The sequence below is a fragment of the Ischnura elegans genome (genome assembly GCF_921293095.1).
Source record: "Ischnura elegans chromosome 13 unlocalized genomic scaffold, ioIscEleg1.1 SUPER_13_unloc_4, whole genome shotgun sequence".
In the NCBI taxonomy this organism is placed as follows: domain Eukaryota; kingdom Metazoa; phylum Arthropoda; class Insecta; order Odonata; family Coenagrionidae; genus Ischnura; species Ischnura elegans.
The window spans coordinates 9,170,283-9,184,093 of record NW_025791660.1 but is presented as its reverse complement, the minus strand read 5'-3'; the positions used below and the strand labels follow the sequence as shown (position 1 = coordinate 9,184,093).

Sequence of the window (13,811 nt, the reverse complement as noted above, 5' to 3'; positions counted from 1 at the left end):
TTAGAGACTAATATATAATAGTTTCAAAATAGTTTAAAAATCTTCTTATAGGTCAAAAGTTGCATTACTTCAATTGGAAAATATGAAGGTTCATTTACTCTGCACAGGGATCTGATAAGCGGTGTTTTTTTGAGGTGTTTCTACATCCAGGGACTAAACAAAAATGTAAAATGCATATTTAAGTAGTACATCATTAGTTTGCCAGGATGTGACTAAATCTCTTACAACTTATTTCCTCGAAAGGTATACGACAGTGCCTTCAAGCATATGAAATTGTTTCAGGTGTAAATGCATTATATCCATGATAAAATATAAACAACAAATGATACTTCACCATTCTTAAAGTATATATCCACATCTGACCACGGTTTCAGTATTATGTCCTTTTCACCCCTAATAACCTCACAAAGAGACTAATATGTTGAGCCACAGAAAGCACAGTAAACAATGATGGATGAAGCAAGAAATAAATTACAATAATAAAGGCACGGGGAGCATTCCACAAAAAAGAACAACCTACTAACAACTGAGAATACAAATAGAGAAGCATGGAAACAATGCATCAGACACTAGGTAAGGAAAATACTTATAATTGGTAGGCAGGCTTCAAAATTTACAGCTGCAGAAAAGTCAACAGTTAAAGCTATGGAAATGTGTTGCTCCCGAAGAATGTTGGCAGTAAAAATTTTTGACAAAGTAACATGGAAATATCAAGACAAATATGAGACAAGAACCTAAACTTAATCGCCCACGTCATGAATATATAAATAGTAAATAAAAATCAGTTCACATCACTAACAACTGATGTCTTTTGGCAATCGACTTGCACTGCCAACGTCCAACACCCCATTCAAAAATGGTAAAAAGGACAAATCCCTATACCCCATCATAAATGCCTGCTCACTTTCATCACAAAATCCCAATCAGCACAACCTAATTCCTGTGAATAACAAATCTCTCATTAGGGACTCATTTTATTGTCAGATCTGGATAGCAGCTGCAGCATGTTGTCATGGTCATTCTGTCAGAGTACCAAATTCAACAGAACTCAGTAATAGTCTTAATTCCCTAGCCCCCTTCTGCTTCGTGGAGAATGGAAAAGAAAATTGTGTTCGTATGATCACAAAAAATATAACTGCTTAGCGCCGTGATGATACAGAGCTCACTTGCTCCATGAGCAAAGTTTACTGTCAGTTTGGCAAAATACACCAAATCCGTTCGTCACAATGAATCACTCATTTTAAACAATTATTCATAAAGGCTCTTCCGTATTTGTTAATGACTGATCAGGTAAGGAAAATGCTGTAGGTTTCTGCTGAGAGGTATTGTGAATATTCCACAACAGAATGATATTTTGCCCTAAGAAAAAAGAACTATACAAGGCAAGAGTTAACTCACCAAGTCAGTTGCCAATGGGTCTGAGCCATCATTTGTTACTGCAGCTGGATCTGATGTGTACAGCTGAGGAATATTCCCTTCACTGAGAGGGTCTTGGTTCTCCTCTTTCACATGAAACTAGAAGAGAAAAATGGGCGTCACTTCAAAGCAAAACAATAATAACCTCGTTTTACAGTAAAAACTACCCTTTTAATTGAGAACACTCCAGCTGGCCCAAATAATCGTGAGATTCTTGTAACTCACAATTCAAACTCCAGAATATTAACGTCCAACTAGTGAGGGGGGAGCTACGTCACCAAGAGCAGTTTATTGATAGTTTTGGAGGTTTGAATGAGAGTTTTGGCCATTTACACTAGTGGCACAACAGCAGGAACGATAGATCGAAGTTGCACTGTAAATTGATTTGCCTTCATCTTTTCTTCACCTAGGCTTATAAAGAGGTGCTACAACAATCTATGCTAATTCCTTAGTAGAATTTAAGCAGGAAGATGGCTTGAACAAATAAGAGGGCAATCATGAATGACACAACCTGATAATAGCCACCACCAATGCCTTGAACAGAGATTTGACAAGGGTATCCAAAAGTCTACTCCATGGGAAAAGAGACACGTTTGTCAAGAGATTAGAAGTGTTGTACAACTGATATTGACTTGCATGAAAAAAGATTTGTGTGTACGGGCTTTTTGCCTCATAGGTTACTACTGGACCAGTCCAACAACTGACAGTGGCATAATGGTGAGTGACTTCCCATAAAAAAATACTTATTATATTCATGACAGACACACCCTCTTTCTTCAAACAACCAAGAAATTTGTACAACTGAAGGTGGTTCACTGAAGTTTTCACAGAGTATAAGAATAAAACTCACCAACTTGTCATCACTGGGCAGTAGGCAGTCTGCAACAGGAATATATATTTCAGTTGTTTGGGCTGAGCATGTGGGTTGTGAATTGATTTCAATCACGTCTTGAATGCAGTCCTTAGTCTCCACACAAGGCCTGAAATTGTCATCAACTGCCCCTCCTCCTTCAAAACTCTGCAGACAAAGTAACAGTGACAAAACACTTATCTCCCTAAAAACACATACATGGGATGCACTAAATCATTACAAAAAAGGATGCTAAAAACATTGTATCTGCTTTCATATATAAAAGGAAAGGTGCCTGCATGCCACTTAATCAATCACTGAAAAGCTGCAGCACCGACTAAAATGAAATTTAGCAAGACGATCCATGATATTCAGAGTTCATGCAGCGTCCTTTTAAAACTTATTTTGGGCCATGGTAGCTGGACCTTCACTGCAAACTGTACCATAGACAATGTACATCATTCAGATGTATCATTTTTCAAATTATGAGAAATCAAACTACAGATTAAGGATTCAAATTTTTGTTATTAAAAAAGCAAATACTCGAGTTTCATACTCTTACACACACAATTCGCTTCTGCAATTATAATTTCTGGAGTAGTGGCTTTTGTTAGGCCAAAATCACTGTTTAATCTTTTCTCAACAGTACAGCCGAGGAAAAAACATGTGGAACATGTTTTCAATGCATTTAATATGTTCCAGACCTCCTGCTAATATTTAAATGTACACTCTGGGGGAGAATACTGGGTGTAATATTTATGCAGAAAGAAAAGAAACCTCAAAGTCATCTTGTTTTCCAAATGCTTTTTTATGAAACTGTTTTTTAAATAACACTGATATTATTATCCTTAAAACTTGCAAAACCAGTCATACAACAATTATGTATAATGAACTATGCAAAGTTCTTGCTGTCTGTCAATAGATGGCTATAGAACTGATTGCTCGTTGTTTTTGAAATACCAGAAACATCATGACTCTAGCTAAGACATTTGGTAGACAAACAGCTCGATGACCATGATGAATACATCTCGGTAATAGATACTTTGTGTTGTGAGAAAATGTCCAAGTTTGAGCCAATTAACCATCATTTGTGAAAATAAATGATTTCCTTCTTTCATTCAAAGAAAACAGGGGATAAAGTTCATCAAGAGTCCCATTAAGTAACCCGAGATGCTGCTACACAAGAAGCAACGTTAAATGATTGGTATCATTGCTTCAAACACAGTAATTCTAATGATGACGACCGTCCATTTGAAGGAAGACCAAAAGCCTTCAATGAAACTTAAATGGAGGAATTGCTTGAAGAAGACGAATGGAAAACTTAAGAAGAGTTTGCTTTGTACTTGGAGTTACCCACCCAGCCATTGCATGCGTTGGTAATTTAGTATTAAGCAAGGAACTTGAGTTCCCAATGATTCAACAGTAATTCTAAAGCGTATAAGTGATCCACCTCACATTAAAAAATCCATTAGAACCTAGCTGGAAATAATCAAATGTTAGGGCCAATCAATGCTTGCAGATTCTCCAGGCATTGCACTGTCTGATTATTAGTAGTCCCATTCGATGGTACATGGTCTGACAGGTCCGCACTTGCACCCACGTGAATACATTGAAAAATGGCTTCATTCATGCATAACCTCAAAAGATGAACACTTTAACCATCACGATTCAAGCTCTGCCACAATTATACAGAAAAATTGCATCTGACGATGGAGAGCTTCCTTCCTTTTACATGTAACCCATTAGGAATTTGGATACATAGCTCCGTTTTTATCATAGGGTGGACAGAACCTTATTAATCACCCAGATTTTTAAATTATTAATCAAATGAACCATTAAAATACAAAATAAATACATACACCTAGCAAACAAAATCTTTAACTCTACAGTTACATGATAAAGTTTCTCAACAGTTATCCGCATAAACTCAAAGAAACTCTGGAAAAATATGAGCAAAAAAACATTAACCATTCCAATAAGTACTTAGAAAATATTTCTGTCATCACACTTCAAACTCAAAGAATAAAATTGATCCACAAACTAAAACACTATCCCATTCAAATTTTCACACAATCACAACACAAATGTCATCAAAACAAATTAAAAAAAAGGTTTCAAGGAGTTGACCTCAAAATAGACTATAGGAATTTATATACTTTGATCGTACATTATTACACCTTAATTAAGTCGGAAGCCCTAAAAAATTAAGAATGCAATAACCTTCCAGGCATGCATATAATATAAAGGGCTATCACAGGTTTTCCAAGCGTAGAGATTAGTGGAAGGTTACTCAGGAATTCCACCGGGTCAGGGGCTGTATTCTGTATCTCCAAACTGATCTGTGCGGCACCGATTTGCCCGGTTGGACATCATACAGACTCGCCGTAAGTAGTCCTGCGATTCTGTATGAAGCTGATGGGTGCAGCACCGACGTGAAAACAGAAGATCATCGCTAGCCATACCAACAAAGAAAAGGTGTCTATACGGCCACTGACAAGTCAGTTTCATGAATACCCCATGCAAATTGTGTGTTTTATTTCGTTTTCCCCTCATCACCAAGTCATTAAAGAGGATTGTGACAATTTATCTCTTTCTTCATTTTATTTCCAATTATCTTTTTTCTTTTATTATGTGAAGGGAGTAAATAAATTATGATAGAGTGAAATAAAGCCTGTTCCAAGTAAGTGAAAGTGATATCATTAATGAGAGAAAGTGATAAAATGGTGGCAGACCTCATATTTATTAACCAATACCTTATATTTTTGTTAAGGTAATCAATAGTTGATGATACAGTCAATTATACTGGCCTATTCAAAGGTTGAGAAAGATTAAACATTGCAGAAAACCTCATATTTATTTGTTGATGAGGGAAAAACAAAATAAAATGTACAATGTGCACGGGGGGATTAATGAAACCCCCTACGCGGTGGCCATTCTGATACATTTTTGGTGTCCGTACGGCTATCGATGATCTCTCTTTTACTTGTTCGTGCTGTACCTCTTGGGTTCGTACAGAATCACACGACTGCTAACCGGGAGTCAGTGTGACGCCCCACCCAACGATCGGTGCCTCACTGATCGGTTTGGAGATACATAATACAGCTCCTGGAAAACTCGAACAATGAAATGTCAGCGAAGATTGTGTTGGAGAATCTGACCATGTGTAATTATGGGGCAACCTTCTGCATATCATGTATTTGCCACGATTTTGAAGGCTGTTATGCGGGATGAAAAAATGTACCTAAAAATGTATTTCCCAACACAGGTAACCTTTTAACTTATTTATACCAAGGTCATATTTAAAGTTGTTGGCCAATATCATACAGTTAACCTTTAAACTTTTTTATACTAAGGTTATATTTAAAATTGCTAACCACCAATGTTAAAGGAAGCTTTGAAATTTTATAATGCATTTTTAAAATACAGTTTTTCTGAGAGATTTTTTAAAGAAACTGTTTTTATAACAAAAAATACAAGTAATTTTAATGAAGGCACTAACAGAAATGCAAATATAAAAATAACATTCAAATATAGGAATATTTTTATGTAAATTAGAGTTAGCAATTACGGGTAAGATGTATCACATCAAAAATCCTAATTGCTTTTATTTTACACCCATGGATGAATATGTTTTCTAGGATTTTTTGCGCACATAAATTAATTTCCAATACTTTGCCCATCATGCCTTCATTGTACCCACCATGAAATGACTTGAATAAAAACAATGAATTTCCGAAACGTAGAAAAGATGCTTAATTATAAATAACCTTAGCCTCATGAGATCACAGTTAAAGGTGAGGAAGAGGCCCCGAGCAAAAGAAAGAAAATATGTTTGCATGCATACGAGACTTTATTTGACAACGCATAAAAATTTCCGGGTCTCTGACACTTTTTTTTAGCAGCAAATCGTCAGGGATTTGTTTGTTCACTTTAGCATGCTCCGATTACCTAATCAAATACTTAAAAAGGTAGTGCGGTACAGCCTAGTGGGTAGATTGCCTTTTTCAGTCGATAAATAGTGCATTTGAATGCTATACTTACCAGGATACTTGTGTTACCTTGGCCCACAGTTTTATCCCAACAATCTGCAGTGATGCCAACATTTAGCTTAAAACTCAGGTCACGGTATCACTGTACTATATTTACCATAACTCACAAATGCGTCCATTGACATCGCTGGTTTTTTTATATATGGCAAACAAGACATCATTACTTAGTACTATATACAGATATTCCGCGAACCGTCCCTGATTTAAAAGTTACAAGACCTGCAATACGTAGTAATTTCTCGCCGCGAAGCTGAGACTCGCCGGAAGGTATACCTGTTTAAAAATCATCATTACTCTGTTATGCGTCCATTCATTTCGCTCCTTTTGTGATATGTGGCAGACAAGACATCAATACTTAGTACTATATACAGATATTCTGCGAATCGTCCTTGATTTACAAGTTAAAGGACCTACAATACTTAAAATTTTCTCGCCGCGACGCTTTGACTTGACCGACGGTATGACTTTATAATATTCATCATTACTCTGTTATGCGTCCATTCATCTCGCTGCTTTTTTGATGTATGGCAGACAAGGCATCAATACTTAGTACTATATATAGATTTTCTGCGAATCTTCCCTGATTTACAAGTTGAAGGACCTACAATACTTAATATTTTCTGGCCGCGACGCTTTGATTTGACCGACGGTATGACTTTATAATATTCATCATTACTCTGTTATGCGTCCATTCATCTCGCTGCTTTTTTGATATATGTCAGAGAAGACATCAATACTCAGTACTACACACAGATATTCTGCGAATCGTCCCTGACTTATAAGTTACAAGACCTGCAATACGTAGTATTTTTTCGCCGCGAAGCTGAGACTCGCCGGAAGGTATACCTGTTTAAAAATCATCATTACTCTGTTATGCGTCCATTCATCTCTTTGGTTTTTTGATATATGTCAGAGAAGACATTTATACTTAGTACTATACTCTGATATTCCGCGAATCGTCCCTGATTTATAAGTAACATGACCTGCAATACATAGTAATTTCTCGCCGCGAAGCTGAGACTCGCCGGAAGGTATACCTGTGTAAAAATCATCATTACTCTGTTATGCGTCCATTCATGTCGCTGCTTTTTTCACATATGGTAAACAGGACATCAATACTTAGTACTATATACAGATATTCTGCGAATCGTCCCTGATTTACAAGTAAAAGGACCTACAATACTTAAAAATTTCTCGCCGCGACGCTTTGATTTGACCGACGGTATGACTTTATAATATTCATCATTACTCTGTTATGCGTCCATTCATCTCGCTGCTTTTTTCATATATGGCAGAAAAGACATCAATTCTTAGTACTATATACAGATATTCTGCGAATCGTCCCTGATTTACAAGTAAAAGGACCTACAATACTTAAAATTTTCTCGCCGCGACGCTTTGACTTGACCGACGGTATGACTTTATAATATTCATCATTACTCTGTTATGCGTCCATTCATCTCTTTGGTTTTTTGATATAAGTCAAAGAAGACATCAATACTTAGTACTATACTCTGATATTCCGCGAATCGTCCCTGATTTATAAGTTACATGACCTGCAATACATAGTAATTTCTCGCCGCGAAGCTGAGACTCGCCGGAAGGTATACCTGTTTAAAAATCATCATTACTCTGTTATGCGTCCATTCATGTCGCTGCTTTTTTCACATATGGTAAACAAGACATCAATACTTAGTACTATATACAGATATTCTGCGAATCGTCCCTGATTTACAAGTAAAAGGACCTACAATACTTAAAATTTTCTCGCCGCGACGCTTTGATTTGACCGACGGTAACACTTTATAATATTCATCATTACTCTGTTATGCGTCCATTCATCTCGCTGCTTTTTTCATATATGGTACACAAGACATCAATACTTAGTACTATATACAGATATTCTGCGAATCGTCCTTGATTTACAAGTTAAAGGACCTACAATACTTAAAATTTTCTCGCCGCGACGCTTTGATTTGACCGACGGTATGACTTTATAATATTCATCATTACTCTGTTATGCGTCCATTCATCTCGCTGCTTTTTTCATATATGGCAGACAAGACATCAATACTTAGTACTATATACAGATATTCTGCGAATCGTCCCTGATTTACAAGTTAAAGGACCTACAATACTTAAAAATTTCTCGCCGCGACGCTTTGACTTGACCGACGGTATGACTTTATAATATTCATAATTACTCTGTTATGCGTCCATTCATCTCGCTCTTTTTGTGATATGTGGCAGACAAGACATCAATACGTAGTACCATAGAAAGATAGTCCGCGAATCGTCCCTGATTTATAAGTTACAAGACCTGCAATACGTAGTATTTTCTCGCCGCGAAGCTGAGACTCGCCGGAAGGTATACCTGTTTAAAAATCATCATTACTCTGTTATGCGTCCATTCATCTCTTTGGTTTTTTGATAAATGTCAGAGAAGACATCAATACTTAGTATTACACATAGATATTCTGCGAATCGTCCCTGATTTATAAGTTACAAGACCTGCAATACGTAGTAATTTCTCGCCGCGAAGCTGAGACTCGCCGGAAGGTATACCTGTTTAAAAATCATCATTACTCTGTTATGCGTCCATTCATCTCGCTCCTTTTGTGATATGTGGCAGACAAGACATCAATACTTAGTACTATATACAGATATTCTGCGAATCGTCCCTGATTTACAAGTTAAAAGACCTACAATACTTAAAATTTTCTCGCCGCGACGCTTTGACTTGACCGACGGTATGACTTCATAATATACATCATTACTCTGTTATGCGTCCATTCATCTCTTTGGTTTTTTGATATATGTCAGAGAAGACATCAATACTCAGTACTACACACAGATATTCTGCGAATCGTCCCTGACTTATAAGTTACAAGACCTGCAATACGTAGTATTTTTTCGCCGCGAAGCTGAGACTCGCCGGAAGGTATACCTGTTTAAAAATCATCATTACTCTGTTATGCGTCCATTCATCTCTTTGGTTTTTTGATATATGTCAGAGAAGACATTTATACTTAGTACTATACTCTGATATTCCGCGAATCGTCCCTGATTTATAAGTAACATGACCTGCAATACATAGTAATTTCTCGCCGCGAAGCTGAGACTCGCCGGAAGGTATACCTGTTTCAAAATCATCATTACTCTGTTATGCGTCCATTCATGTCGCTGCTTTTTTCACATATGGTAAACAGGACATCAATACTTAGTACTATATACAGATATTCTGCGAATCGTCCCTGATTTACAAGTAAAAGGACCTACAATACTTAAAAATTTCTCGCCGCGACGCTTTGATTTGACCGACGGTATGACTTTATAATATTCATCATTACTCTGTTATGCGTCCATTCATCTCGCTGCTTTTTTCATATATGGCAGAAAAGACATCAATTCTTAGTACTATATACAGATATTCTGCGAATCGTCCCTGATTTACAAGTAAAAGGACCTACAATACTTAAAATTTTCTCGCCGCGACGCTTTGACTTGACCGACGGTATGACTTTATAATATTCATCATTACTCTGTTATGCGTCCATTCATCACTTTGGTTTTTTGATATATGTCAGAGAAGACATCAATTCTTAGTACTATACTCTGATATTCCGCGAATCGTCCCTGATTTATAAGTAACATGACCTGCAATACATAGTAATTTCTCGCCGCGAAGCTGAGACTCGCCGGAAGGTATACCTGTTTAAAAATCATCATCACTCTGTTATGCGTCCATTCATCTCTTTGGTTTTTTGATATATGTCAGAGAAGACATCAATACTTAGTACTATACTCTGATATTCCGCGAATCGTCCCTGATTTATAAGTTACATGACCTGCAATACATAGTAATTTCTCGCGGCGAAGCTGAGACTCGCCGGAAGGTATACCTGTTTAAAAATCATCATTACTCTGTTATGCGTCCATTCATGTCGCTGCTTTTTTCACATATGGTAAACAAGACATCAATACTTAGTACTATATACAGATATTCTGCGAATCGTCCCTGATTTACAAGTTAAAGGACCTACAATACTTAAAATTTTCTCGCCGCAACGCTTTGATTTGACCGACGGTATGACTTTATAATATTCATCATTACTCTGTTATGCGTCCATTCATCTCGCTGCTTTTTTCATATATGGTACACAAGACATCAATACTTAGTACTATATACAGATATTCTGCGAATCGTCCTTGATTTACAAGTTAAAGGACCTACAATACTTAAAATTTTCTCGCCGCGACGCTTTGACTTGACCGACGGTATGACTTTATAATATTCATCATTACTCTGTTATGCGTCCATTCATCTCGCTGCTTTTTTGATGTATGGCAGACAAGGCATCAATACTTAGTACTATATATAGATTTTCTGCGAATCTTCCCTGATTTACAAGTTGAAGGACCTACAATACTTAATATTTTCTGGCCGCGACGCTTTGATTTGACCGACGGTATGACTTTATAATATTCATCATTACTCTGTTATGCGTCCATTCATCTCGCTGCTTTTTTGATATATGTCAGAGAAGACATCAATACTCAGTACTACACACAGATATTCTGCGAATCGTCCCTGACTTATAAGTTACAAGACCTGCAATACGTAGTATTTTTTCGCCGCGAAGCTGAGACTCGCCGGAAGGTATACCTGTTTAAAAATCATCATTACTCTGTTATGCGTCCATTCATCTCTTTGGTTTTTTGATATATGTCAGAGAAGACATTTATACTTAGTACTATACTCTGATATTCCGCGAATCGTCCCTGATTTATAAGTAACATGACCTGCAATACATAGTAATTTCTCGCCGCGAAGCTGAGACTCGCCGGAAGGTATACCTGTGTAAAAATCATCATTACTCTGTTATGCGTCCATTCATGTCGCTGCTTTTTTCACATATGGTAAACAGGACATCAATACTTAGTACTATATACAGATATTCTGCGAATCGTCCCTGATTTACAAGTAAAAGGACCTACAATACTTAAAAATTTCTCGCCGCGACGCTTTGATTTGACCGACGGTATGACTTTATAATATTCATCATTACTCTGTTATGCGTCCATTCATCTCGCTGCTTTTTTCATATATGGCAGAAAAGACATCAATTCTTAGTACTATATACAGATATTCTGCGAATCGTCCCTGATTTACAAGTAAAAGGACCTACAATACTTAAAATTTTCTCGCCGCGACGCTTTGACTTGACCGACGGTATGACTTTATAATATTCATCATTACTCTGTTATGCGTCCATTCATCTCTTTGGTTTTTTGATATATGTCAGAGAAGACATCAATTCTTAGTACTATACTCTGATATTCCACGAATCGTCCCTGATTTATAAGTAACATGACCTGCAATACATAGTAATTTCTCGCCGCGAAGCTGAGACTCGCCGGAAGGTATACCTGTTTAAAAATCATCATCACTCTGTTATGCGTCCATTCATCTCTTTGGTTTTTTGATATAAGTCAAAGAAGACATCAATACTTAGTACTATACTCTGATATTCCGCGAATCGTCCCTGATTTATAAGTTACATGACCTGCAATACATAGTAATTTCTCGCCGCGAAGCTGAGACTCGCCGGAAGGTATACCTGTTTAAAAATCATCATTACTCTGTTATGCGTCCATTCATGTCGCTGCTTTTTTCACATATGGTAAACAAGACATCAATACTTAGTACTATATACAGATATTCTGCGAATCGTCCCTGATTTACAAGTTAAAGGACCTACAATACTTAAAATTTTCTCGCCGCGACGCTTTGATTTGACCGACGGTATGACTTTATAATATTCATCATTACTCTGTTATGCGTCCATTCATCTCGCTGCTTTTTTCATATATGGTACACAAGACATCAATACTTAGTACTATATACAGATATTCTGCGAATCGTCCTTGATTTACAAGTTAAAGGACCTACAATACTTAAAATTTTCTCGCCGCGACGCTTTGACTTGACCGACGGTATGACTTTATAATATTCATCATTACTCTGTTATGCGTCCATTCATCTCGCTGCTTTTTTGATGTATGGCAGACAAGGCATCAATACTTAGTACTATATATAGATTTTCTGCGAATCTTCCCTGATTTACAAGTTGAAGGACCTACAATACTTAATATTTTCTGGCCGCGACGCTTTGATTTGACCGACGGTATGACTTTATAATATTCATCATTACTCTGTTATGCGTCCATTCATCTCGCTGCTTTTTTGATGTATGGCAGACAAGGCATCAATACTTAGTACTATATATAGATTTTCTGCGAATCTTCCCTGATTTATAAGTTACAAGACCTGCAATACGTAGTATTTTTTCGCCGCGAAGCTGAGACTCGCCGGAAGGTATACCTGTTTAAAAATCATCATTACTCTGTTATGCGTCCATTCATCTCGCTGCTTTTTTCATATATGGCAGACAAGACATCAATACTTAGTACTTTACTCTGATATTCCGCGAATCGTCCCTGATTTATAAGTTACATAACCTGCAATACATAGTAATTTCTCGCCGCGAAGTTGAGACTCGCCGGAAGGTATACCAGTTTAAAAATCATCATTACTCTGTTATGCGTCCATTCATCTCGCTGCTTTTTTCATATATGGCAGACAAGACATCAATACTTAGTACTATACTCTGATATTCTGCGAATCGTCCCTGATTTATAAGTTACATGACCTGCAATACATAGTAATTTCTCGCCGCGAAGTTGAGACTCGCCGGAAGGTATACCAGTTTAAAAATCATCATTACTCTGTTATGCGTCCATTCATCTCGCCGTTTTTTTTTATGTATGGCAGACAAGACATCAATACTTATTACTATAGACAGATTTTCTGCGAATCGTCCCTGATTTACAAGTTGAAGGACCTACAATACTTAATATTTTCTGGCCGCGACGCTTTGATTTGACCGACGGTATGACTTTATAATATTCATCATTTCTCTGTTATGCGTCCATTCATCTCGCTGCTTTTTTGATGTATGGCAGACAAGACATCAATACTTAGTACTTTATACAGATTTTCTGCGAATCGTCCCTGATTTACAAGTTGAAGGACCTACAATACTTAATATTTTCTGGCCGCGACGCTTTGATTTGACCGACGGTATGACTTTATAATATACATCATTTCTCTGTTATGCGTCCATTCATCTCTTTGGTTTTTTGATATATGTCAGAGAAGACATCAATACTTAGTACTATACTCTGATATTCCGCGAATCGTCCCTGATTTATAAGTAACATGACCTGCAATACATAGTAATTTCTCGCCGCGAAGCTGAGACTCGCCGGAAGGTATACCTGTTTAAAAATCATCATTACTCTGTTATGCGTCCATTCATCTCGCTGCTTTTTTGATGTATGGCAGACAAGACATCAATACTTAGTTCTTTATACAGATAGTCCGCGAGTCGTCCCTGATATACATCTACATCTACATAATACCCTGCTAGCCA

General features: G+C 37.1%; 1 protein-coding gene across 1 annotated transcript in view; it reads right to left on the bottom strand.

Moving 5' to 3' along the window:
- Positions 1 to 13,811, bottom strand: part of LOC124173081 (zinc finger protein 2 homolog) — a 191,441-nt gene that overhangs the window by 107,809 nt on the left and 69,821 nt on the right. The gene's annotated exons all lie outside the window — the stretch shown is intronic.